Source organism: Apodemus sylvaticus, chromosome X (assembly GCF_947179515.1).
Source record: "Apodemus sylvaticus chromosome X, mApoSyl1.1, whole genome shotgun sequence".
NCBI classification, from domain to species: Eukaryota; Metazoa; Chordata; class Mammalia; order Rodentia; family Muridae; genus Apodemus; species Apodemus sylvaticus.
Genome location: NC_067495.1, coordinates 128699518 through 128724878, shown reverse-complemented (window position 1 = coordinate 128724878; position 25361 = coordinate 128699518). Strand labels below are relative to the sequence as shown.

At 36.9% G+C, this 25361-nt stretch overlaps 1 protein-coding gene and 1 non-coding gene across 5 annotated transcripts in view; both read left to right on the top strand.

The window, feature by feature from the left end:
* Positions 1-25361, top strand: part of Enox2 (ecto-NOX disulfide-thiol exchanger 2) — a 320995-nt gene that overhangs the window by 65031 nt on the left and 230603 nt on the right. The gene's annotated exons all lie outside the window — the stretch shown is intronic.
* On the top strand, positions 18236-18340 carry LOC127675959 (small nucleolar RNA SNORD91 family). Its single transcript, XR_007975621.1, has one exon. It is a non-coding gene; the product is annotated as a small nucleolar RNA SNORD91 family (small nucleolar RNA).

Here is a 25361-nt window from a genome sequence, read left to right as displayed (position 1 = left end):
AACCGAATCCAAGAACACATCAAAACGATCATCCACCATGATCAAGTAGGCTTTATCCCGGGAATGCAGGGTTGGTTCAATATACGGAAATCCATCAATACAATCCACTACATAAACAAACTCAAAGAACAAAACCACATGGTCATTTCATTGGATGCTGAAAAAGCATTTGACAAAATTCAGCATCCTTTCATGCTTAAAGTCTTGGAGAGAACAGGAATTCAAGGCCCATACCTAAACATAGTAAAAGCAATATACAGCAAACCGGTAGCCAGCATCAAACTAAACGGAGAGAAACTTGAAGCAATCCCACTGAAATCAGGGACCAGACAAGGCTGCCCCCTTTCTCCTTATCTTTTCAATATTGTACTTGAGGTACTAGCTCGGGCAATTCGACAACATAAGGAGGTCAAAGGGATACAAATTGGAAAGGAGGAAGTCAAACTATCATTATTTGCAGACGACATGATCGTCTACCTAAGTGACCCAAAGAACTCCACTAGAGAGCTCCTACAGCTGATAAACAACTTCAGCAAAGTGGCAGGTTACAAAATCAACTCAAGCAAATCAGTGGCCTTCCTATACTCAAAGGATAAGCAGGCTGAGAAAGAAATTAGGGAAATGACCCCCTTCACAATAGCCACAAACAGTATAAAGTATCTTGGGGTGACTCTCACCAAACATGCGAAAGATCTGTATGGCAAGAACTTCAAGACTCTGAAGAAGGAAATGGAAGAAGACCTCAAAAAATGGGAAAACCTCCCATGCTCATGGATCGGTAGAATCAATATAGTTAAAATGGCCATTTTGCCTAAAGCACTATACAGATTCAATGCAATACCCATCAAAATCCCAACTCAATTCTTCACAGAGTTAGAAAGAGCAATTATCAAATTCATCTGGAACAACAAAAAACCCAGGATAGCTAAAACTATTCTCAGCAACAAAAGAAAATCTGGGGGAATCAGTATCCCTGACCTCAAGCAATACTACAGAGCAATAGTGTTAAAAACTGCATGGTATTGGTACAGTGACAGGCAGGAGGATCAATGGAACAGGATTGAAGATCCAGAAATGAACCCACACACCTATGGCCACTTGATCCTCGACAAAGAGGCTGAAAACATCCAATGGAAAAAAGATAGCCTTTTCAACAAATGGTGCTGGTTCAACTGGAGGTCAGCATGCAGAAGAATGCGAATTGATCCATCCTTGTCTCCTTGTACTAAGCTCAAATCCAAATGGATCAAGGACCTCCACATAAAGCCAGACACTCTGAAGCTAATAGAAAAGAAACTGGGGAAGACCCTTGAGGACATCGGTACAGGGAGAAAGTTTCTGAACAGAACACCAATAGCGTATGCTCTAAGAGCAAGAATTGACAAATGGGACCTCATAAGGTTACAGAGTTTCTGTAAGGCAAAGGACACCATCAAGAGGACAGATCGGCAACCAACAAATTGGGAAAAGATCTTCACCAATCCTACATCAGATAGAGGGCTAATATCCAATATATATAAAGAACTCAAGAAGTTAGACTCCAGAAAACCGAACAACCCTATTAAAAAATGGGGTACAGAGTTAAACAAAGAATTCTCACCTGAAGAACTTCGGATGGCGGAGAAGCATCTTAAAAAATGCTCCACTTCATTAGTCATTAGGGAAATGCAGATCAAAACAACCCTAAGATTTCATCTTACACCAGTCAGAATGGCTAAGATTAAAAATTCAGGAGACAGCAGGTGTTGGAGAGGGTGCGGAGAAAGAGGAACACTCCTCCACTGCTGGTGGGGTTGCAAATTGGTACAACCACTCTGGAAAGCAGTCTGGCGGTTCCTCCGAAAACTGGGCACCTCACTTCCAGAAGATCCTGCTATACCACTCCTGGGCATATACCCAGAGGATTCCCCACCATGTAATAAGGATACATGCTCTACTATGTTCATAGCAGCCCTATTTATAATTGCCAGATGCTGGAAAGAACCCAGGTATCCCTCAACAGAAGAGTGGATACAAAAAATGTGGTATATCTACACAATGGAGTACTATTCAGCCATTAGAAACAATGAATTCATGAAATTCTTAGGCAAATGGATGGAGCTAGAGAACATCATACTAAGTGAGGTAACCCAGACTCAAAAGGTGAATCATGGTATGCACTCACTAATAAGTGGTTATTAACCTAGAAAACTGGAATACCCAAAACATAATCCACACATCAAATGAGATACAAGAAGAAAGCAGGAGTGGTCCCTGGTTCTGGAAAGACTCAGTGAAACAGTATTTGGCAAAACCAGAACGGGGAACTGGGAAGGGGTGGGAGGGAGGACAGGGGAAGAGAAGGGGGCTTACGGGACTTTCGGGGAGTGGGGGGGGGCTAGAAAAGGGGAAATCATTTGAAATGTAAATAAATTATATCAAATAAAAAAAAATCAAAAAAAAAAAAAAAAAAAGATGTTCCATGTATGGATGAGTGCCCCAATGACTCTTACTCTGTACATTGTCTAGTTGTAAGTCTATATGTATGTCTCAATCAGCATCTACTATCAGAAGCTTCTTTGATGACAGTCAAGCCATTACCTTACCTATGTTATAGCAATATGTTCTTACAGTCTCCTTTCCTTCTCAGGTTTAACTAAGGTTGCTGTTCCCTATTTTATCATCTCCAACAGATTTTCTTTCATACTTATTCATTTATTCATCATATATACTTATTGTGTGCTAGGAGCTATTTTATGTACTGTAAATGCATGTGATCATGAAAAAAACTTCCTGTCTTACTGATTAGATTCTGGAAAGGACCAAATGGAGAAAAATATTACCCACCCATACACATAGACTCACATATAGTGTTAAGTGATTGTGTGTGTGTGTTGTGTGTGTGTTATTGTAAGGTCATATATATATATATATATATATATATATATATATATATATATATATATATATATATTAGACCAGGATTAGAAAAATTGAGAATGTTAGTGGTGTGTAGGTTATAATTTTAAGATGTTCAAGGTTGCTTCATTGGGAAGGGACATTAGGCAGTTATTTGGAAGAGATTGGAAAAGAATAGCTATCTGTGAGAGGAACAGTGAAACCAAGGAAATATCCAGTACCATAGACAATCCAGAAACTTATGTTTAGGGGGCTGTTGTATATTAGAGTGATAAAGGGGAATTTGAAACTCTGTAATAGAAGGAACAATTAGAGTTACCTTGTGATTTAAGTAAAATAAAAGTCTACGGTGAGGTTTGTGCATAGAGTGATATAATTTAGCTTTTAAATGGTTCATGCTTTGGGGAACCTTGAGAGAGATACCTTGATAGGGAAGAGCAGTTGATTTTGCAGTCTAAATATTAAGAGCTGAGTTTGGACCTTAGGACCATGTGGCAATGTGTGTACCTGTATCCACTACTGTGGGAGTTGCAAGAAATAATGTAGAAGGTGATAGGAAGAAATCTGATGTCCTCCTTTGGTGTCAGCAATACACTCAAGAGCACATACTACCACACACACGTACATATTCATGTATGTACCCCACCCTGCCCACAATCCTGGTGGGCATTATTTGTATCACTTCAGCCAAATTATTGAAGTGCAGCTGATGAGCAAAAAGTTGTATTATTTAATGTATATGTCTTGATGAAAGTAGAGATAAGTATATGTCATAAAATCATGTCAGTCTCTGCTATGATCTTGTCAACCATCCTTCATAATTTCCTTCTCCTATTTGTAGGTGTGACAAGAGTACTCATGGTCTCAGAAAACTTTTAACTCATTCTGAAAATATTTTTAACAATTAGTATTATACTTGCTCTCTAGGATTTAACCCTCTTGTAGTACTGAAGCTCTACACTTACATAATACCTTCCCTTTTGCTTTTCCCCTCAATCCCTGACCACCATATATTCTATTCTCTGACTCTATGAGTTTGGCTACTTTTGAATCACAATGTAACACATAGCATTGTATTTCCCCTTCTGTGACTGCTTCATTCCTTTCAGATAATATTCTCTAGATCTACTCACATTGTTCTAAGTGGTAGATTTTTTTCTTTTTAGTGCTGAATAATATTCTTCTATTTTTCATATATACAAATATAATATGTATAGTCTTATAGATGTGTACATTTTCTTAATCCATTCTTCCATATATGGGAATAGTATTTGTTTCCAGGTCTCAGCTTTCGATTAGACTATTTCAATGATCTGTAGATACCTCTTGAAGATACTTATTTCAGTTCGTTTGGGTGTATTGCAGAAATAGGATCAATGCATTTAGCAGTTCAATTTTAATTGAGTGGGACTGGGACTCCATACTATTTTCTATACTGATTGTACTAATTTTATTTTTACTAGCAATATATAACTACTTCTTCCCCTTATTCTTGGTAACACTGTCTATATTTTCGAAATTGTAACTACCCCTATGACTATGCAGTAATGACTTTATTGTGTTTTTGATTTGCATATTTCAAATGATCAGTGATGTGGAACCCCTTTTAATATACCTGCTGTACATTTTACCTTTTTTGGAGAAATGTTCATTCATGCATTTTTTCCAGTTTTTAGTCTCCTTTTTAATTGTTATTGAGCTGCAGGAGTTCCTTCTATGTTTTGAATAATAATAATGTTTTATCAGATGGATGTTTGTTTTGCATATATTTTCTCTCATTATATGGGTTGTTTTTCATTTTATTGTTTACTGTTTTGTGTAAAAACTTTTTAACTATCTAAAGAAGAGATCATTAATATCATTGCAAGGTAGAAGCCAAGATTCCAACTAGAAAGCTCCTCCAGGAATTTAGGCAATTATTGGAGTAGAACTGAAACAACTTTTAATATTGTAAAATATGTAAGATTTTTTTGTATGAAACATGAAATAGAGACAACAAGGATCAATCCCATAGTTTTGGTCCTGTAGGAGGAGATGATACTTACTGAGGTGTGAAAGGCTCTAGCTAGATTAAGCTTGGTATGAGACAGTTCCGGTTTAGATATGGCACTGACGTGGCAGATAGGCAATGTATGCATTAGGAGTCTGGAGTCTGGATTGGTGATGTACATTTAGGGAATCATCACTATATTTATAATGAAAGCCAAGAGTGTGAACGCAAAAAAAATAAGCAAAAGCTCTAAGGATTGAGCCCTGTGTTAGCATACTGTTAAAATGTTGCTAGCAAGAGGAAGAGTGTGCAAAGAAAACGGAAAAGAGGCCTGAGTCATAGGAAGACAATAAATTGTGACATTTTGAAATTATGTAAGTTGAATTGAGGACCCTAAGTTCTTGTTCTACTTTGTCTGTTACCGGAGCATTGTCCTTTGTTCATCAGGACTGTTATTACTTGTCTAACCCGCAACAGTCTTTTAACTGGCCTTGTCACCATTCCATTTCCTCTAGTGTATCCACACTGCCACTTTTCTTAATGTAAACCACAAATTTAATCTTGTCACTCTTTTGTTCCAAAAAGTCTCTTTGTACTTTCCCCATGTTCTGCTGTTTTTCTTTTTCATGTCTCTGCATTTCTTCGTGCAGATCACTGTACCTGCTCTCTACATGCCTCATTACCTGGGCAACACTAATGCTTTATCCTTCAGGATTCAGTTTAGGTTCGATTCTGACCTGTATAGCCTTCTCTACTCTTCTGTCTATAGTTTAGTTTGCTCTGTGCATATTTCAATTATTGCTGTGACTTTATCTTTAATAAGTATAAAGCTTCTTGAGGACATCATGTATAAACACTCCATCTACATCACTCCCATCCTTCCTTCCAACACATCCATGCCTCTTCTATCCTCCTCAATTCATGATATATTTTGTCATATATACATATATGTATATACAAACTACTGAGTCTATTTAGCATTGCTTATAGGTACATATCAGGGCTGACTACTTGAGGTTGGACAAGCTATGCTGGAGCTTATCCCTGGAGGAAACTGATTCTGTCTCTCTTAGCAGCCATGGACCACGAATTATACCTCATCTAGAGGTATAATGATCTGTGAGCTCTTTCTTTTATTTTTGTCTGGTTTTTTCCTTGTAGGATAGTGATCGTATTTTAGCTATCTTTAAATGTTTGGCTCTTAGCTGAGAGTATGAGAACACATAGAAAATATTTAACTACTTCTCAATGAATGGATAAACGAGTGGTCATATTTTCCTTGCACTGGATATATTTAAAAAGTTATGATTTTATGCAATTCTTAGTTGTTTTTTAATCTTCAATTATAAGTAGTTATGTATATAAATGGAGGAGGGGAGAGGAGGCATGGGGTATGTTGGAAGGAAGGATGGTAATGATGTAGATGCAGTGTTTATGCATGATGTTCTCAAAACATATATGATATATAACAAATATGTCTGATTTGTATTTCAGATGCAGGGATGATATACAGAATAGCAATATGTGTTTGATATTGCTAGAATATCTTCCCTCCTAATGTAGCCAATGTATATTGCAGGTATTGGAATCCAGTCATCAGACATTATGTTAGGTTGCTGTATGGCAGCCCTCTGTGGCACACCTATACCATAAAAAATAAGTTCTTATTAGAAGACTCATGTGTATTCTTTTTGGATCATCAGCCATTTTAGAATTTCAAACAGTAGTTTATAGTAATTTCTTGTAAGCCAAAAGAATAAAATGTAGTGGCTTCCATTGTTACACCTTAGTTCATAGAAATATAAATGTGCCCATGAAAAAGTATACATCTAGCCAAAACAGTAGTTTTTTCAAAAAAAAAATGAAAGGATTAATGAGAAAGCATGTGTCTTTCTAGTAATGTCAAGTGGGTGAAAATGTCCTTGGGATAAAAATATTCTAACTTAATTCAATATTCCACTATGGATTTATTGTCTGTGATTTTAGCCAGCATATGTTGTGTTCATTAGTAATCTTTAAAATTCCATATTTTGAAACAGGAATTTTCTCATTTTACTGTATTCATAAATGTTTTAATTTAAATTACCTTATAATTTTGACATATAAAAATTTGTACAGAATTAATAATTGAAGTTGGTGAGTTTGGGTACAAGTATAACATATATCATGAAAATATCCTTAGTCTGTGTCATAAACCTATCCATCACCCCTAGAAATATACTCTTGCCCTTTGACTTTTATTAATACTAATATTATTAGTTTTATTCCCGAATATAAAAGTACTACATGTAAGATCTATCCCTTTTAGAATATTTTTCTGGTTTGCTTATTGAGATGTGAACTTGTTGTATTGTCTCAGCTGGTTTTGAAGTTCTGCTTGAGCCTTCAGAGTTCTGTGATTACAAGTGTGCATCGCCATGCTGATGCTTCTATCCTTCTTAGAAGGAGGAACGAAATACTCACGGGAGAAAATATGGAGACAAAGTGTGGAGCAGAGACTGATGGAAAGACCACCCAGGGACTGCACCACCTGGGGATCCATTCTATATACAGTCACTAAACCCAGACACTATTGTGGATACCAACAAGTGCCTGCTGACACATATACAGAATATGTGATATAGCAGTCTCCTGAGAGGCATTGCCTGACAAATACAGAGGTGGGAGCTCTCAGCCAACCATTGGATTGAACACTGAGACACCAATGGAGGAGCTAGAGAAAGGACCGAAGGAGCTGAAGGGGTTTGCAGCCCTATAGGTGGAACAATATGAACCAACCAGTACCCCCAGAGCTCCCAGGGACTAAACCACCAACCAAAGAGTACACATGGATGGACCCATGGCCCCAGTGATATATGTAGCAGAGGATGGCCTTGTCGGATATCAATGGCAGGAGAGGCCCTTGGTCCTGTGAAGGCTTGATGACCCAGTATAGGGGAATACCAAGTGGGTGGGTGTAAGGGAGAGCACTCTCATAGAAGCAGGGGAGGGAATGGAGTAGGGGGTTTTTGGAAGGGAAACCAGGAAAGAGGATAAAATTTGAAATGTAAATAAATAAAATATCCAATAAAATAGTAACACAATGCAAACATGCACACACAAAGAAAATTTAAATTACTTAAGATAAAATGGTTAGCTAAGTTAGTAGGCTTCATAGTGAATCTTTTTTTTTTTTTTCTATATTCTTTGCTTACATTCCAAATCCTTTTCCCTTTCCCGGTTCCCCCCTCCCCATAAGTCCCATAAGCTCTCTTCACTCCACCCATTCCCCAATCTCCCCCTCCCATTTCTCTGTCCTGGTAATCCCCTATGGAATTGTTAGGATTTTTTCATCTATATAATCAAAAATTTGAAGCCTTGTTTGACTTTCTTTTCTTCCATGCCCAGTTACCACTTTCTTCTTTCATGAATTAGACCATTTTCCTGTTTACTTTGTTTTGAGATAGGGTCTCACTAATGTAGTCCTGGCTGACCTGAAACTCCTTGTGTAATCCAGGCTAGCCTCAAATTCACAGAGATCTGTCTACCTTTGTCTTCTAACTGCTGGGATTGAAGGTATGTACTATTAATCAGCCTATGTTAGACTGCTCTTCATTCATTTTCCCTTTTTAAAAATTATTTTATTTATTTACATCCCAAATGTTGCCTTCTCCCAGTCCCCCCTCCAAGAATACTTCACCCCATCTCCTCTCACCTTCACCTCTGAGAGGGTGTTCCCGCAGTCCCCCTTCTCAAGTCTGTAAAGGATTAGGTGCATTCTTTCCCACTGGGGTCAGACAAGGCAGTCAGTTCTCTGCTACATATGTGCCAGGGGCCTGGCACCAGGCCATGTATACTCTTTGGTTGGTGGTTTAGTCTCTTGGAGCTCTTGGGCCTAGGTTATTTGACACTATTGATCTTTCTATGAGGTTGCCACCCCCCTCAGCTCCTTCAGTCCTTCCCCTAACTCTTCCATAGGGATCCCCGACCTCCATCCAATGCTTGGTCGTGGGTCTCTGCATCTGTCTCGGTCACTTGCTGGAAGAGACTCACAGAGGACAGCTATGCTAAGTTCCTATCTGCAAGCACAGCATAGCATCAGTAATAGTGTCAGCAATTGCTGCCCACCCATGGGATGGTTGCCAAGTTGTGCTGGTCACTGGATAGCCTTTACTTCATTCTATGCTCCATTTTGTTCCTGCATCTTTTTTTTTTTTTTTTTAAAGATAGGAACAATTCTGGGTCAAATATTTTGAATGTGTGTTGATGTCCACATCACTCCACTTGGAGGCCTTGTCTATCTAGGGGGTTTCTTCAGATTCCCTCTCCCCACTGTTGGGCATTGAGTCCTGGGCTCCTCTCTTATTGTAGGTGTCTGGGATTATCTAGATGTTCACTCCGCCCTCACCCCCAGCAGCTGCATATTTCTATTTATTCTTCTGGCTCTCTGGGCTTCTCTCCTGTCACCTCCCCCACACTGAAGCTGATCCTGGGCCCCCTTTCCCCTCCCCTCTCCTCTCCCACCAAGATACCTCCCTCCCTTCCTCCCTCCCTCCTTCCCTCCACTGTGATTATTTTGTTCCCCCTTCTAAGTGGGGTTCAAACATCCTTACTTAGGCTTTCCTTTTTGTTAAACTTCTAACTGTCTGTGGGTTGTATCATGGATATTTTGTACTCTTTGGCTAATATATACTTATCAGTGAGTCATACCATGCCTGTCCTTTTGGGTCTGGGTTACATCACTTAGGATATTTTCTAGCTCCATTCATTTACCTGAACAATTCCTGATGTCCTTGTGATTGACCATGGTAGTTTGTTCACTTTTCATTTGGAGAAGTATCTCATTATTTGAATTATCTACAACTAGCATAATCATGGGCCAACTGATAAACATTTTCATTGTTTCCATTTTCCCTGTATTGCGAATGTGTATAATCTGGTGAGCCCTTAATGCTATGTATTCTACCCTAAACACCTCTTTGTATTATCTCACAAATTTTTGATACAGTGCATTTTTATTTTAACTTAAAGTACTTTTTCATATACTGTGATTTTTCTTCTTTGACCCAAGAACCATTCATAATTTCCAGATGTTTCTGTTGATTTCTAATTTAATTCCATTGTATTCAAATATATGTGTTCTGTGATTTGAATTTATTAAAATTTATGCTATGACATGAATAGAATCTGTCATGAATGGGCTATGATATTTTAGGAACTATAACTTTAGTTCCCTATGAAACTGAGATCTTTAGATAGTAGAGCCAAATGTGTTGGGAACTGGGAAATATTTCTTAAGTCACTTGGAGAATAGTGAACCAAGTTGCTCTCATTTTCACCCCTAATAATTATTTGCATATCCATGAATTGTGTTGTTGAATAAGTATTATCCGTATATTAGGTATTAACTAAGAGACCTGGAAAACAACTCCTTCTAGAATTTTAATCGGTGCTGTAGCTCAGTCTTCAAAAAGACATTTTATTGTTACATCAAGTCTATCTCTTCAAGATGGTTGGAAGCATGAACTTACTGCATAGTCTGTAACATGAATTTCTTGAATTAATCCATGCCATGATTATAAATAATGTATCCTATACTTACTTTTTAATAAAACTAATAAAACTATATCCTAGGGAAGCAATGCCATTTTAATTTTTTATTAGCAGAACTTGAATAAGAAAGTGATTGAATACTCCCATGATGTTCATGCCAATATTGTACAATTGGGCGTGTCTTGCCAGGCTAGTCATTTTTGCATCTTGCCAGGTTTACAGTAGGGTAAGACCACTTTTCTTCTCTGGTACTATGCATAATGAAAGCTTAATAGAGGCTAGTCCATAACTATGTACCTTCCAGATCAGTACTAGTTTGATATTTATTTTCCCCTTTCTTTTTTGGCTTGTTTTCTTCCTTCCAGTCTTCCTTCTGCTTTCATGGTGTGTGTGTATGTGTGTGTGTGTGTGTTACTTTTGTGTATCTATAAAGAATTTTAGTATCCATAAATGAAAGAAAATAGTATTTTTATCTTTCTGCATATGGCTTATTTGCTTAGCCTTATCTCCAATTCTATCAAATTTCTAGCACATGACGTCGATTTATTCTTCTTTGTGGCTTATAAAGCTACACACACACACACACACACACACACACACACACACCTTCTATATATTGTTCCTAGTTAGTTTTTGTCAACTTGACAGAGACAGACATACCTAGGAAGGGGATCTCAGGGGCGGGGCGCGTTTTTCTTGATTGTGCATTGATGTGAGAGGGTGAGCACAATGTGGGCAGTGTTATCTCAGGACAGGTGCCCAGGGCTCCAAAAGGAAGGTAGTAGAGCAAGCTGACAAAGCAGCATTCCACAGTGATGTCTGCTTCAGTTCAGCCTTTAGCTCCTGCCCTGGATTTCCTTGATGATGGTCTCTAACTTGCAAGATGTGAAAAACTATTTCCTCTCCAAATTGCCTTTGCTCATGATGTTTATCATATCAACAAAGAGAAAATTAGGATGATGCCACATTTCTTTATCTATTCATCTATTAGCAGATAAATAGACTGATTTCATATCTTGGCTATTGATAATACTGCTGCAGTCAACACTGATGTCTAGGCATCTCTATGGTATTTTTTCTTATAGTCCTTTGGATATATACCCAGAAATGGCAAAGCTTGGTCATGTGATAGTTATATAGTTTTTTCTTTTGGGGAATCTCCATATTGATTTCCACAGTGGCTGGACCAATTTGCATTCTCAGGAACAATGTATAAGAGTTTCCTTTCTCCCTCATCCTTATGAGCATTTGTTGTTTCTTGTTTCCTTGATGGTAGGCATGGAGTCTTATGGTGTCTAAGTATGATGTTTTATTTGCATTTCCTTGATGTCTCAGTATATTTAACATTTTCCATATTTAATTCACCAATTATACTTCATCTATTAAGAACTGTTAGTTTATTTCATTAGTACATCTAATGTGTTGTTTGATTTCTGATGTTTAGCATTTATGAATACTTTATATATTCTAGATAGTGATGCTCTATCAGGTATACAACTGGCAAAGATTTGCTCGCATTCTTCAGGCTAGCTCTTCTCTTGATTAATTCCTTTGTTGCACATACTTCTATAAATGTCATGTTATCTCATTTGTCAGTGCTTGGTATTATTGAAGAGTCTTGGCCAGAAATTTCTACGTTTTGCTAAGATAGAAGCAGTTAACAATTTGGCCAGCTGCCGTGGATGCACTATAACTCATATGGTCCTTTGAATAGCTGGAACCATTCCAAATGCAAGTCTCCCAGATGAAGCTCAAGACCTTGAATTGCATTTTTATTTTACAGGGGCACTGTGAAAATTAATAAGAGGAGTTATAGATGTCATCTGTGAACCTGGCTACCCACTTTGTTTTCCCCCTCAATATGCCTTTGTCACAGGTACCTATGAACATCTCCATAGACTGGAATCTCTATAACTGTCAAAGCAGATGTAAAGAGGCAGCCTTTCCCATAAAGTGTCATTGGACCATGGAAAAATGCTAGAAAGATTTGAGCTATTTTATTTAACCCATTAATTTGATATCTCTCTAAATTCCTCTGGTATTAAGTAAACACAATAGATTTTAAAAACAACTGCTTTATACTTGATGTTTATAAAAATATGTCCACTTATATGACATATTTAAAATATGGACTCTGCTAGCACAAACACAAAAAAATTAAATTTGCCTTAATCTTCTTTTAAACATACATAGTAGCCTTCAAGGGAAACATAGTTGATATTTGAGAAGAGTTATGTCCTGGATAACATTGATCACCTGGCCCTTTCCAGAAAGATTCCCCCCAGAAGTGCTAATGTGTTTTGAATGGGAAAAGCTTTGACTAAAATGTTCTTTCTCCAATAAACTCTCCATCAAATTTGCTGCCATTGGTGCTGTCATCTTAATTTTATTAAAGTGCTGACTAGTTGATTTTGAATCCAAAGACAAAAGAAATGTCATTATTGGGAAGAATTTAAGCTGCAGAGAAGAATAACAGTTGCCTTCCGTTTGACCTTCCTTCCTTCTTCCCACTACTAGTAAAGATGAGAGGAAAGATAAAATGTATCTTATTTTAACTCGATTTACCTACATTGAAGACTTGCATCATATGGAATAGTTACATATAAATAATGTCATTGCATGAAAAATTCCTGCCAAAGACAAAGTCAGTATAATAGTTTGCTCCAACAAAATGATATTTCAAGTAGCAGAGAAGAATTTTGCATTTACTTTGATGACTCAAATATAGGAGCTAACTTGATTGGGTAAGGTTTTTGGGTTTTTTTTTCTTTGCTTTGTTTGTATTCTGATAAAATATCACTGTCTGTTTGTACTTGTGATGATAAATTGAATAATGGAGAAATGTGGTTATTTTCCCTGACACTCTGAACATACATGTAAACATTCTGTAAAATATGGAATGTATTATAAAATATTCACATTTTTGAATGAATATTAGGGAATATAGATGGGCATTCATTTACTTCAATTAAACAGTTGCTTCTAAAGCAACAACAGCCAAACAACAAAAGATATACAATTAGACCTTTATGGCACTGGGCACTTGATAGTATCCTGTTCCTTAAAATCCCTTTTGAAGGGCCTCGTCATAGTCTTTATTTTGATTTATTCAACAAGATGAAATTCTGTTTAAAAGGTAGAAATATTATTTCATGTTTTTATTATACTGTATATTCAACAAAAACTTAGTGAATTTGGTAGAGGAAAGACACTAGAAGATGTAGATGAGGAAAGTTTTAGTTCCTCCTAGAATACAAGCATTGGAAAGAACCTTAAAAATTATGTGGCCAAAAAATTTCAAACTGTGTTCAAAGTCTGTGTTAGTATCTTTCAGGCTGTTTCCCGGGAGGAGGAGAGGCCCAGTGAAGGCTAAAGAGGAATGGGGTTCTTATGATGACACTGTGGTTTAGACCTAAGATTTCCTCATTTCAGTCTTTTAAATGTAGGATGTTTCTTAGTTCAAGAAAGCACTAGCTATTTGAAGAACTACAAATAAAGCCAGGTTTAAAAGTGCATTCAGCCTAAAAATTTTGTGAATTCATTGTTTCTAATTGCTGAGTAGTATTCCATTGTGTAAATATACCACATTTTCTGTATCCATTTCTCCTTTGAGGGGCATCTGGGTTCTTTCCAGCTTCTGGCTATTATAAATAAGGCTGCTATGAACGTAATAGAGCATGTGTCCTTATTACATGCTGGGGAATCCTTTGGGTATATGTCCAGGAGAGGTATAGCAGGGTCCTCTGGAAGTGTCATGTCCAGTTTTCTGAGGAACCTCCAGACTGATTTCCACAGTGGTTGTACCATCTTACAGCCCCACCAGCAGTGGAGGAGTGTTCCTTTTTCTCCACATCCTCGCCAACACCTGCTGTCTCCTGAGTTTTTGACCTTAGCCATTCTGACTGGTGTAAGGTGAAATCTCAGGGTTGTTTTGATCTGCATTTCCCTAATGACTAATGATGTTGAGCACTTAAATATCATCCTAAGTGAGGTAACCCAATCACAAAAAATACACATGGAATGCAATCTCTGATAAGTGGATATTAATTAGCCCAGAAGCCCTGAATACCCAAGGCACAAATTGCATAACAAATGACTCCCATGAAGAAGTATGGAGAGGGTCCTGATCCTGGAAAGGATCGATCTAGCATTGGAAGGGAATATAAGGACAGAGAAAAGGATGGAGGTGATTGGAGAAGGGATGGAGAGAAGAAGGTTTATGGGACATATGGGGAAGGGGGATCAGGGAAAGGGGAAATCATTTGGAATGTAAACAAAGTATATAGAAAATAAAAATATTAAAAAAAGAAATAAAAAAAGAAAGGATCCTCACCAACCCTATATCCAAAAGAGGGCTATTAACCAGTATATACAAAGAACTCAAGAAGTTAGACGCCAGAGAGCCAAATAACCCTACTAAAAATGGGTTACAGGGCTAAACAAAGAATTTTCACATGAAGACCTTTGAATGGCTGAGAAGCACCTTAAAAACTGTTCAACATCATTAGTCATTAGGAAAATGCAAATCAAAACAACCCTGAGATTTCACCTTACACCAGTTAGAATGACTAAGATGAAAAACTCAGGAGACAGTAGGAATTCGCGAGGATGTGGAGAAAGAGGAACACTCCTTCACTGCTGGTGGGAATGCAAGTTGATACAACCACTCTGGAAATCAGTCTGGCTGTTCCTCAGAAAACTGGGCATAATACTTCTGAAGGACTCTGCAAAACCACTCCTGGGCATATACCCAGAGGATTCCCTGGCATGCAATAAGGACACATGCTCCACTATGTTCATAGCAGCCCTATTTATAATAGCCAGAAGCTGGAAAGAACCCAGATGTCCCTCAGTGGAGGAATGGATACAGAAAATGTGGTATATTTATACAATGGAATACTACTCAGCAATTAAAAACAATGAATTCATGAAATTGTTAGGCAAATGGTTGGATCTGGAAAATATCATCCTAAGTGAGGTAACCCAATCACAAAAGAACACACATGGAATGCAGTCACTGATAAGGGGATATTAGCCTAGATGCTCTGAATACCCAAGACACAATTCACAGATCAAATGACTCCCAAGAAGAAGGACGGAGAGGTCCCGGATCCTGAAAAGGCTTGATCTAGCATTGTAGGGGTGTAACAAGACATAGAAGTAGGAGGGGGTTGATAGGAAAATGGGCGGAGGGAAGAGGACTTAGGGAACTTATGGGGAGGGGGGAACCGGGAAAGGGAAAATCATTTGGAATGTAAACATAGAATATAGACAATAAAAAAATTATAATAAAAAAGTGCATTCAGCACCCAAAAGACAGTTTGGAAGATCTCTGTAAGTTGAAGACCAGTTCAATATCCATAGGAAGTTCAAGGTAGCCCAAGCTACACAGTGAGACTCTACAAAAAGAGAAGGAAGGAAGGAAGGAAGGAAGGAAGGAAGGAAGGAAGGAAGGAAGGAAGGAAGGAAAACTGACTCATCAAACATCTATATCCACACATCTGCTAGTGTCTCAGTTTGTTGTATACTTTAGCTATTGTCAATACTGCTACAGTTAACATAGGGGTGCAAGTCTCTTTTAAGAATAATGACTAAATTTTCTTTAGGTCATTACCCAGTAGTATAGTATATGTATCTCCATATCTCTGTCTTTTAGATATGCCTAAGAATATGAGAGATTTGTCCAAGTTCATGCATATAGTTCATACTAATCTTAAAACTAAACCTAAATCTTCAAATTGAAATTCTGTGCTGTTTTTGTCTTCTGATATTCCGTGAGTACTAGTTTTCACTTATTGCAGCTCAGCACCATGCTTACCACATAGACAGCAGTACTGAACAAGTGTGAACTCTGTGCACATAATTCCTGTTCCAGCCGTAATTGTTAATTAGTGGTAATGCTTGTGCTGTTGTAACTGTCCTTGCTTGACTATACCATCTTTCCAAATTAAAGCATTCTAGTGTTTCTTAATATGTAATCATAATCTCTCCCCACCCACTGTGCCTTCAAATACATTTCTCACTCTTATTTTCTGACTATAATCTTTGAGGCAGATTTATAGAACCAGAACCAGCAGAGGTTCCATGGCTATCACATAAGGGCTTTGGAATTTTATGTGTGTGTGTGTGTGTGTGTGTGTGTGTGAAAGCAGCTTGTGATCATGAATTGGTTCCCTTCTTCCATGTGGGTTCTAGGAAGCAAAGTCCAGTTGTCAGGCCTAACAGCAAGTTCCTTTACCCACTGAGTCACCTCGCGAACACATAAATGCTTTTATCTTATGCAACGCTTCATAGTTGTCTATTTTAACAATTAAGAAAATAAATTGGGAATAAAGAGATCATTCATCAGTTGAAAGCACTGGCAATTCTTCAAATAAAAATACAACTTGATTTTTTGGATTTCTTTTTTCTGAGACAGGGTTTCTCTGTGTAGCCCTGGCTGTCCTGGAACTCACTCTGTAGACCAGGCTGGCCTGGAACTCAGGAATCTGCCTGCCTCTGCCTCCTAAGTGCTGGGATTACAGGCGTGTGCCACCACCGCCCAGCTGTAAAAATACAATTTGATTATACAACACTAATTGTACTGGGATGCTTTTGTGAAATCACATACATGTTCTATATGCTTTAATAAAAGCATTATAAGGGATCATTATATTGATGATTGATGATTCAGCAGGTAAAAGCACTTGCCTTAGTTGCTACTTATTGCTGTGGAAATGCACAATGGCCAATGCAACTCTTATAAAAGTAAACATTGGGAATTTGCTTATAGTTTCAGAGGGTTATTCTATGATGATCGTGGCAGGAAGAAGACGGGAATGGTGCTAGAGCAGTAGCTGAGAGCTTTATATCCCGACCTACAATTTCTCACATCTAACAGATGGATCCTCAAGGATAAGAATATTTTTCCAGAATATTTTCATTGTAACATTATGACTCCTTGAGGTAGGGGCTAGTGTCATAAGCCTCTGCTGCTAATGTTTCTGCTTATTAAATAAAAGGGAGGAAATTGGTTCTGAGGACAGACAAGATTAGATTTTGTTTTCTAGCATATTCTTGTTTTGGGATGCTAGGATGTCATTCTTATTATTTTTGTACTAGTAGAGAAAATATTAAAATTCATGGATGAAACTTACATTTCTAGTTAATTAAAAAAATAGGACCTCCACTTGTAAATTTCATGCTGGGTTTGTAATCTTTAAGGCTGTTTTTTTAGTTTTGGTAACTGCTCTTTATTGGTACTCACATTTTTTTTATTCAATATATTTTTTATTTACATTTCAACTGATTTCCCCTTTTCCAGACCCCCATTTTTTATCATATATGCCAAATGTGTCCCATAATTGTCTGTTATTTTAGATTAGGTAGACTTTCTTATAATAGGATTTATCAAGGTATAAGTTTGATTTTAAGTATTGATTTAAGTATTTTTTCAGAAGTATAGTTTATTAATTCTTTGAGAATTTCATACAATGTATTTTATTCACATTTATCCCACACCTGTCCTAATTCTTAGAACTCTTTTTACTTGTCCATGCCCTTCCAATTTCATGTCCCTTTTAAAAACAATCCTTGGAGACAAATTTATGCTGCCCATAATGTATTAAGTTTCTAAATCAATAATTTATAGGTGTTTATCTTTATTTTATAATATTGATAAATTAGTTTTATCTTCATAATGCCTTCTATATGTACACAGGCACACACACATCTTAGAGTAAATAACATAATAAAAAATTGAACATTATTTGATAGGACAACAGTTTGCATATATCATAGTGAAGAAATATTGACTGTAACCCTCTTAGAAATAAAGGTTTTAGCCTATGATGTTCTTATTCAAAATGTCTGAACCTGTCTGAAACATCCCAGTAAAGCAAGCTGTTGTGAAAAAAAAAAGAAATAAAGGTTTTAGTTCTAAATCAAATGGTCAGAATTTTACTCCTATTGCAGTTGATGTGTATCTGCATAGCCAGAAGAATCACAACTTTTCCCACATTTTAGTCCTGATTTTTTTCATTTTTTTATTGCAGGTTTTTGTTTTGTTTTCATAGAGGTTACCTCATTGAAACTATTCAGCTAATGCACCAACTTAGCTGTTTTTAATAACTGGATTCAAGGCAACATCTGTCTGTCAGAAATTGAATTAATACTTAAGTGTCCTATTTATATAATGTAATTATATATTTTTAAAAATGGATCTACTTAAAAATATGATATGTCAATCAAAGAAACCATCTCTGAACACATTCAACCAAAACTGGCAGTTATTAGTATACATAAACAGTGAAGGAGAGACTCAGAAGTTTCAAGGTCCAACGTCATTTATAAGTATTCATTTGAAGATCTGAAGTATGTCACTGCAATACATAGATATGCTGTCACAGCACTTTGTCTTGTCCTAAATTAAACGTCTATTTACTATTACTTTATCCTAAGTCACTTTAAAAGCTATTGCTTTTAAGATTTAGTTTTTATATGTATATGAGTGTTTGCATACAAGCATGGTTGAGTCCCAGGCATGTACATGGATGCCAGAAAATAGTGTAAAATTTATTGGAACTGGAGTTAGTGACAATCAAGAGCCACCATGTGGATTCTGGAACCTGAACCTGGGACCTTTGCAAGGGAACAAGTGCTCTGACCTACTGAGCCATCTCTCCAACTCCTTAAACATCCATTTTTAATGTGCATATGAAAATATGTTTTTCTCCACTTACACAATTTGATATACATTTTAGGTTTTTAGATTTTCTCATATCTCTTTTATTACAAAATCCTAAATTTGGCCTTGGCCCTGTGTTTTCATAGTTTAAAGACCATTTTGTTTACCATCTTTTGTAATGAAACCCAACTTTCTTAATGGGAATTTTTGGATATCTCTGCCTATTGATTTTTAAAAACAGAATTTCCCTCTCTGCTTAACCCTCGCCCATGGATCCACCCTCTATATTATAAATATACACTTTAAGCAGAACAATTAGGCCAGGATTCATTCACATTTAGACAAAATAAGTCAAATACAATTCCATGTGAAGCTTGTTGGTATGGAAGACTTCACTTCAGACAAAAAAAAAAAAACCCTGCGTCAATAAGAAAATATAAAAATTCCTTATTTGTACAAACAAATTTTACTTAAAAGTTTAATATTAGCTTGACATTTTACAAGGCCGCCATATGGAATGCTTCTGTAATACAAATAACCTTTCCTAAATTCTCTGGTTTTAGACTAAATAAAGGAATAATGAATCTTCTTAAAGTAGGACACACTGTACCCAGAGTTCTTATTTCAGGAAATAACTGTTTTGTCAACTTGTGTTCTTGGTCTTGAGATTTCATTTTGCTTCATTAGCCCACTGATTCAGGTATACCTTCCTGACTCCTCATCTCTGCTTTGCTATTATGTATCATTTCAAAATATGTATACATTTATGTATGAAATATAGGAAAAAATTGTACAGGAGCCTTTTAAACATGCATTTTTTCCTATACAGTGGTTTCTAATATCACTGAGGATATTATGCATTGTTAAGGTTTAATTTCTTCTATATATTATTTACTTTAAGCATTCTTATTTTCTCTCTTAATATTTTATAAATCATACTAACTTCTGTATTCACTACTAGGTATAATCACTTCTAGAATGAAATAGAATTTTCATCTGTGTGACCAGGTTGAAAGTTCTGTTGGCTTTGTTTAGAATAAAAAGCAACACTCATCTTTCTTTTTTGACACTGAAATAGGTTAGCCTATTTTCAATGTTAACAAAGGATAATGGTCCTTTTGATTTGTTTTTAAAAGGCTGTGCACTCACTGGTAATCTCCTTTTTTCCCTCCTTTTCCTACTTACTAGTTTGTTCCCTTGGCCCCATTTGCTTCTTTATGGGGAAGAATGCATCAGCGGCTTTCTTTGCTTTTACCATGATATGTAGGCCAGTTTATAGAGAAATACATCAGTTGTCTGCTGTGCATTTAAATCCCCCACTTCCCTGCTCCATTTGTGTGTGCAACTGAAAGACAAAGAGATGAATGCGGGGCCATTTTTGTCAGCATACGTTTTTGAATGCATACATTACAAGCACACATATCATTAAATATGGGAAGTAAAAGTGGTAGTATATCAACTTTGTCCACAGAGGGAAAAAGGAGTCACAGATTATGAGAACTAAATGGAAACATATCTTTCCTTATCTATCAAGCAAATTAGGAGATGAGAACTGACTTTTTAGGCCATCTGGTTCCACCCCAGAGGCCATTAGATGGGGTCCTTTCATTATTTTGCTCTTTTTGCTGGTTTTTGTTACATGTTTTCATAGTATTTCAGTAACTTCAAATGGTTCTATAACTACAGCTTCTCTACTTGTCTTGACTAGGGAATTTCAGGTTGAAGTTCATTTTGAAGGTAGAAGAATCTCTTTTTGTTTTCATCTTCCAGTAAGTATATGCCAGTTTATTGTGAATCAGACTATAAAAGGTAAATAACATCACTTGTTTCTTACACTTTTTAAATTTTACCTGTTCTGAAGTACTCATATAATTTTAGCAATTTTCATACCATTATGTAATTTAATATCATGAACTTCTTAAAACTGGACCTCAACTTTATTCTTTTTTAAACCTAGAAATGTGATTTCTTTTTAAAAGACCTCCTTCCCTCTGTCTCTAGCCACACTTTCCTGTGATAGATAGTTTTAATTGTCAACTGCCACAATCTAGAATTATCTGGGAAGAGTCTCAATGAAGAATTTGTCAAGATCACGTTTGCCTGTGAGGGATTTTTGTTAATTGGTTTAAGTGAATTAGAAAGACCCACTCTGAAGGTGCATGGTACCATTTCAGAGGCAGGATTCTGAACTGTGTAAAAGTAATAATAATAATAATAATAATAATAATAAAGCCAAACAAGAATTATGAGTGCCTTCATGTATTTCTTAGTGTTCTTGACACTGGATTTAATCTGACTAGCTGCTTCAGATCTTTCTCTTAAATTCCCTGCAATTGTAGACTGTAACCCACTGATTGTATGCTGAATAAACCCTTGATTCTAAGTTACCTTTTGTTCGTGTTTGATCACAGCAACAGAAATGAAACCTATTGCCTCCCTCCTTACCCAAATGGAACACTGGGAAATACTGTACAGAGAACGGGTAGACATGAAGTCCATGAAAGAACCTGAGAAAGAGGAAGCCAGGAGTCCCCATGTATTAAAGAAAGCAAGGGAAGAGAGTTTCAAAAAAAGATTCATAGACTTTAGTGGCCCAGTTAAAAGTTAGGTAATGACAACAGTGTAATCACTGGCTTTGGCAAGAAAGTGGCAGTGACCTTTCCAGGAGCTTCAGTAAATTACTGGGGACAGAATTCTGAAAGCACTGATTGAAGCAGGGCCGAGGAGGGAGGAATGGGCCATCTGCTTACAGGCTGGACTGGGGTATGTTTTTATTAATTTAGGGCCATATAGAGCATGCTGAAAGTTTCTTTTGGCATTTTCTTTGAACTCCTTTTCTGATTTCTTGCCATTAAATGGTAGACTGCATACGAAATGGGTTTTTCTTGATGTCTAATGATTATGTCAAACATTAATAAATGAATTGTGGATGTACATTGTTACAGCTTTATATCTCTCTTAGCTTTTTTTAAGGAGTTTGTCTACTCAGAATCCACAATTCCTTGGGATATACTAAATTAGCACTGTAGTATGTATATTCATGCTCTACTTACTGGATAAGAGAGCCAGCTTTGTAATACCCAGCTTAGTAATCACAGGCGCTTTATGTTTGCATGTGTGAATCTTAGTTAAGCTTTGTCATAGGTTTCCAAACAGCTGGGCCTTTTGGTCCTTGAAGACATTAATTTGTGTCTTTAGGGGCTATGCATAAATCAAACTGGGAAAAAGGGGAGGACTAGGAAGGAATTTCATTGTGTGCATCCCAGCTCCCTGTTAACTGTTTCATTGAGGAGAAGGAAAGAGTCCTATGACAATTACTGCATTAGTGATGCACCGTTATCTTCTGCTTGGTGAATTCTTGCTTGGTGTATGCAAGGCGGTAAATGCTGCCTTTCCTAAGAAAGACCCTGCTTTCTTTGACTTTCAACAGAAATGTAGACTTAGATTTCACAGTTCCTGTTGATTCAAAGGGAAGCTTAATATGGGTTAGTGATGGTTGTTAGTTTAAACTTTAGTAGTTCTCTTTTACCATCTGTTGTGCAGTAGTCACAGGTCAGGAACAATAGCAAAGAACCCACCTAGGGAAAACTGAGTAGTAACAGAGCCCCTTAGAAGAACTACTGCCAGTCCTGGAGAGATGGCTCAGTGATGAAGAAATACTACTTACTTCCTCTTCCTTTCCAGCCTTGCAATACATTATTTGGAGGCAACATACACCATCTTTGAAATACTTGTCATGTTAGAGTGAATTCAGGACAGGATGTGAGCTCTATTCAAAATGTGTATTACAAACTCTGAAAGTACCAATCTACATCCCACTGCCCTAAGCCAGTGTCTTCCTTACCCCACTGCTTTGGATTTATCTTTCAGCCACTGCACATATCTAACAGAAATGACAACAATTTAGAGCAAGGAGGAGGCTTTCTGTTCTTGCTATCTTTTTCATCAAATACAGTGAGAGATGAAAACAAATACAATATATTCTGCAAAACAGACTAGGAACTCCCATTCTGCCATGGTGTGTGTGATTTACCAAACGCTTGGCACCCAAGAGTAAGTTTATAGAGGTAAAGCACTGTATTCTCTAATAAAATAGTTGTGTGATGCCATTGTAAGGGTCTAAATACTAAAACTCATACCCCCATGACTTTATATAGTATTTTCCAAGTTAGAAGCCAAAAAATATCTACAGGTTTAATTTATTTTAAGTTTCAGTTTAAAATAATCATAAACAGGTATATTAATTCTTAGAGTTTCTGGTGGACAGTGTATCTTCTGGATTCATACAAGAAAAACTAGAATGGTAATGATAATTAATGGCTATCACTGATTGGATGTTAAATATACTTACTTTAGACTGTATTTTTTTCTTATTAAAACATGTGCACCTTCTTGAAAACAAAAAGTTCACAGTAGGCTGTGTTGTGCTGACATAAATACATCCCATTTGACAGCACTCACTGTGTCTCTTGACTGCTTCATGACTACATAGAATCATTTACTGACACGATTTGGATTTTTATTAGTACGTACTATGTGCTGATACATGACATCTCTTAATGCATTTCTCAGTGCATATCCCTGTTTTCTGGTGTGGCTGTGATGTAAATGAATATTAACCTAGAAAACTGGAATACCCAAAACATAATCCACACATCAAATGAGGTACAAGAAGAACGGAGGAGTGGCCCCTTGTTCTGGAAAGACTCAGTGAAGCAGTATAGGGCAAAACCAGAACGGGGAAGTGGGAAGGGGTGGGTGGGAGGACAGGGGGAGAGAAGGGGTGTTATGGGACTTTCCGGGAGTTGGGGGCTAGAAAAGGGGAAACCATTGGAAATGTAAGTAAAAAAATATATCGAATAAAAAAAAAAACAAATCCAATAAAAACCAAAAAAAAAAAAGTATATATGAACAAAAACAAAGAAAGGTGATGTGTGCGTGTCCGCATGCATGCACGTGCTTCTGTGTGTGTGTGTATGTGTGTGTGTGTGTGTGTGTGTGTGTGTGCGCGCCCCGCACATGTGTATCCATGCATCAATGTCTGGACCCAAGATTTTAATGGCCCGTGTCTTCCTATAAGATTCTCTACCTTATTTTTTTTGAGACAAGATCTCTTGTAGAACCTGGAACTTACTGATTTGCTACACTGGCTGGCCAGTGAGTCCTCAGGATCTGCTTGCCTCTGCCAACAAGCACAGACACTACAGGTTTATACCTCCATATTTGGATTTTCATGTGATTGCTGGTTTTCCAAACTCAGGTCTCATGCTTGCATAACAAGCACTTTACCCACTGAGTTATCCTACCCTACCCCCTGCTGCAGGAAAGTGAGCTTTACTAAACTGTTCTTAGAAAGTAATAAAAAATTGAATAGAGCTCCTTTACCCATGGAGTTATCCCCCCCCCCCCCCCCGTGCCCGCTTCTAATAGCTTGTTCTAGAATTTAAATGGTCGGCCTGAACATGGCAAACATCTTATAAACAGATCATTTTATATGCATTAGAGACAGAAGCTATGGCCTTATAGTGATTTTTGACTACCACTTTAAGGTTTAAATTAATAACAAAAGTTTAAGTATGATTTCTGATGCAAAGTGATGGATGATAGATATTCTCAGACTTTCAATGTACTATTAGATCTTGAGCTCTGAGGAATATTGTATCTTCAGAAGGTCAAGTTGTCAGCCATTTCCTATATTGTAGCTAGGTTATAGATATTGAATTTTCAACTTGCACTTGCATGTGCAACAATGATCTTCACACTTGTGATGATCTTCACAATTGACTGCTTGAACATTATATACACATAAGACTTGGAAGGGGCAATATTCAACTTCAGTCCTATAGTAAAATTACAAAACTTGATTAAAACTTCTATTTTTCCTGCACTATTCTTTATGGAAATGGAGTAATGGCAAGGATGTATGGAAAAGAATAGCTTTTTAATTAGCCAAAAGTTTGTGAAGTAGAACTATATATGACTGGAAAAAAAACATCAAAATTTGCATACTCAAATGTTCCTTTTTATTAGTTAATACGTTATGTGATCTAAAAGGTTAAATGAGTGATCCAGGATCATACAGCATAGAGTTTGATCTTAAGTTCTATGTATAGGTTTTTTCTTCTTTGTTATCTCAGTATTACATGCTGTTGTCAAAATTTGGAATCCATGAGTATAGAACACTGGCTTCGTGCTTTCCAAAGCTGTGTTTGTTTCAAGGTATCTAATCAAGACTTCCCAACAGAAGTATAATTTGTTTAAATTTAGTAAATTGTT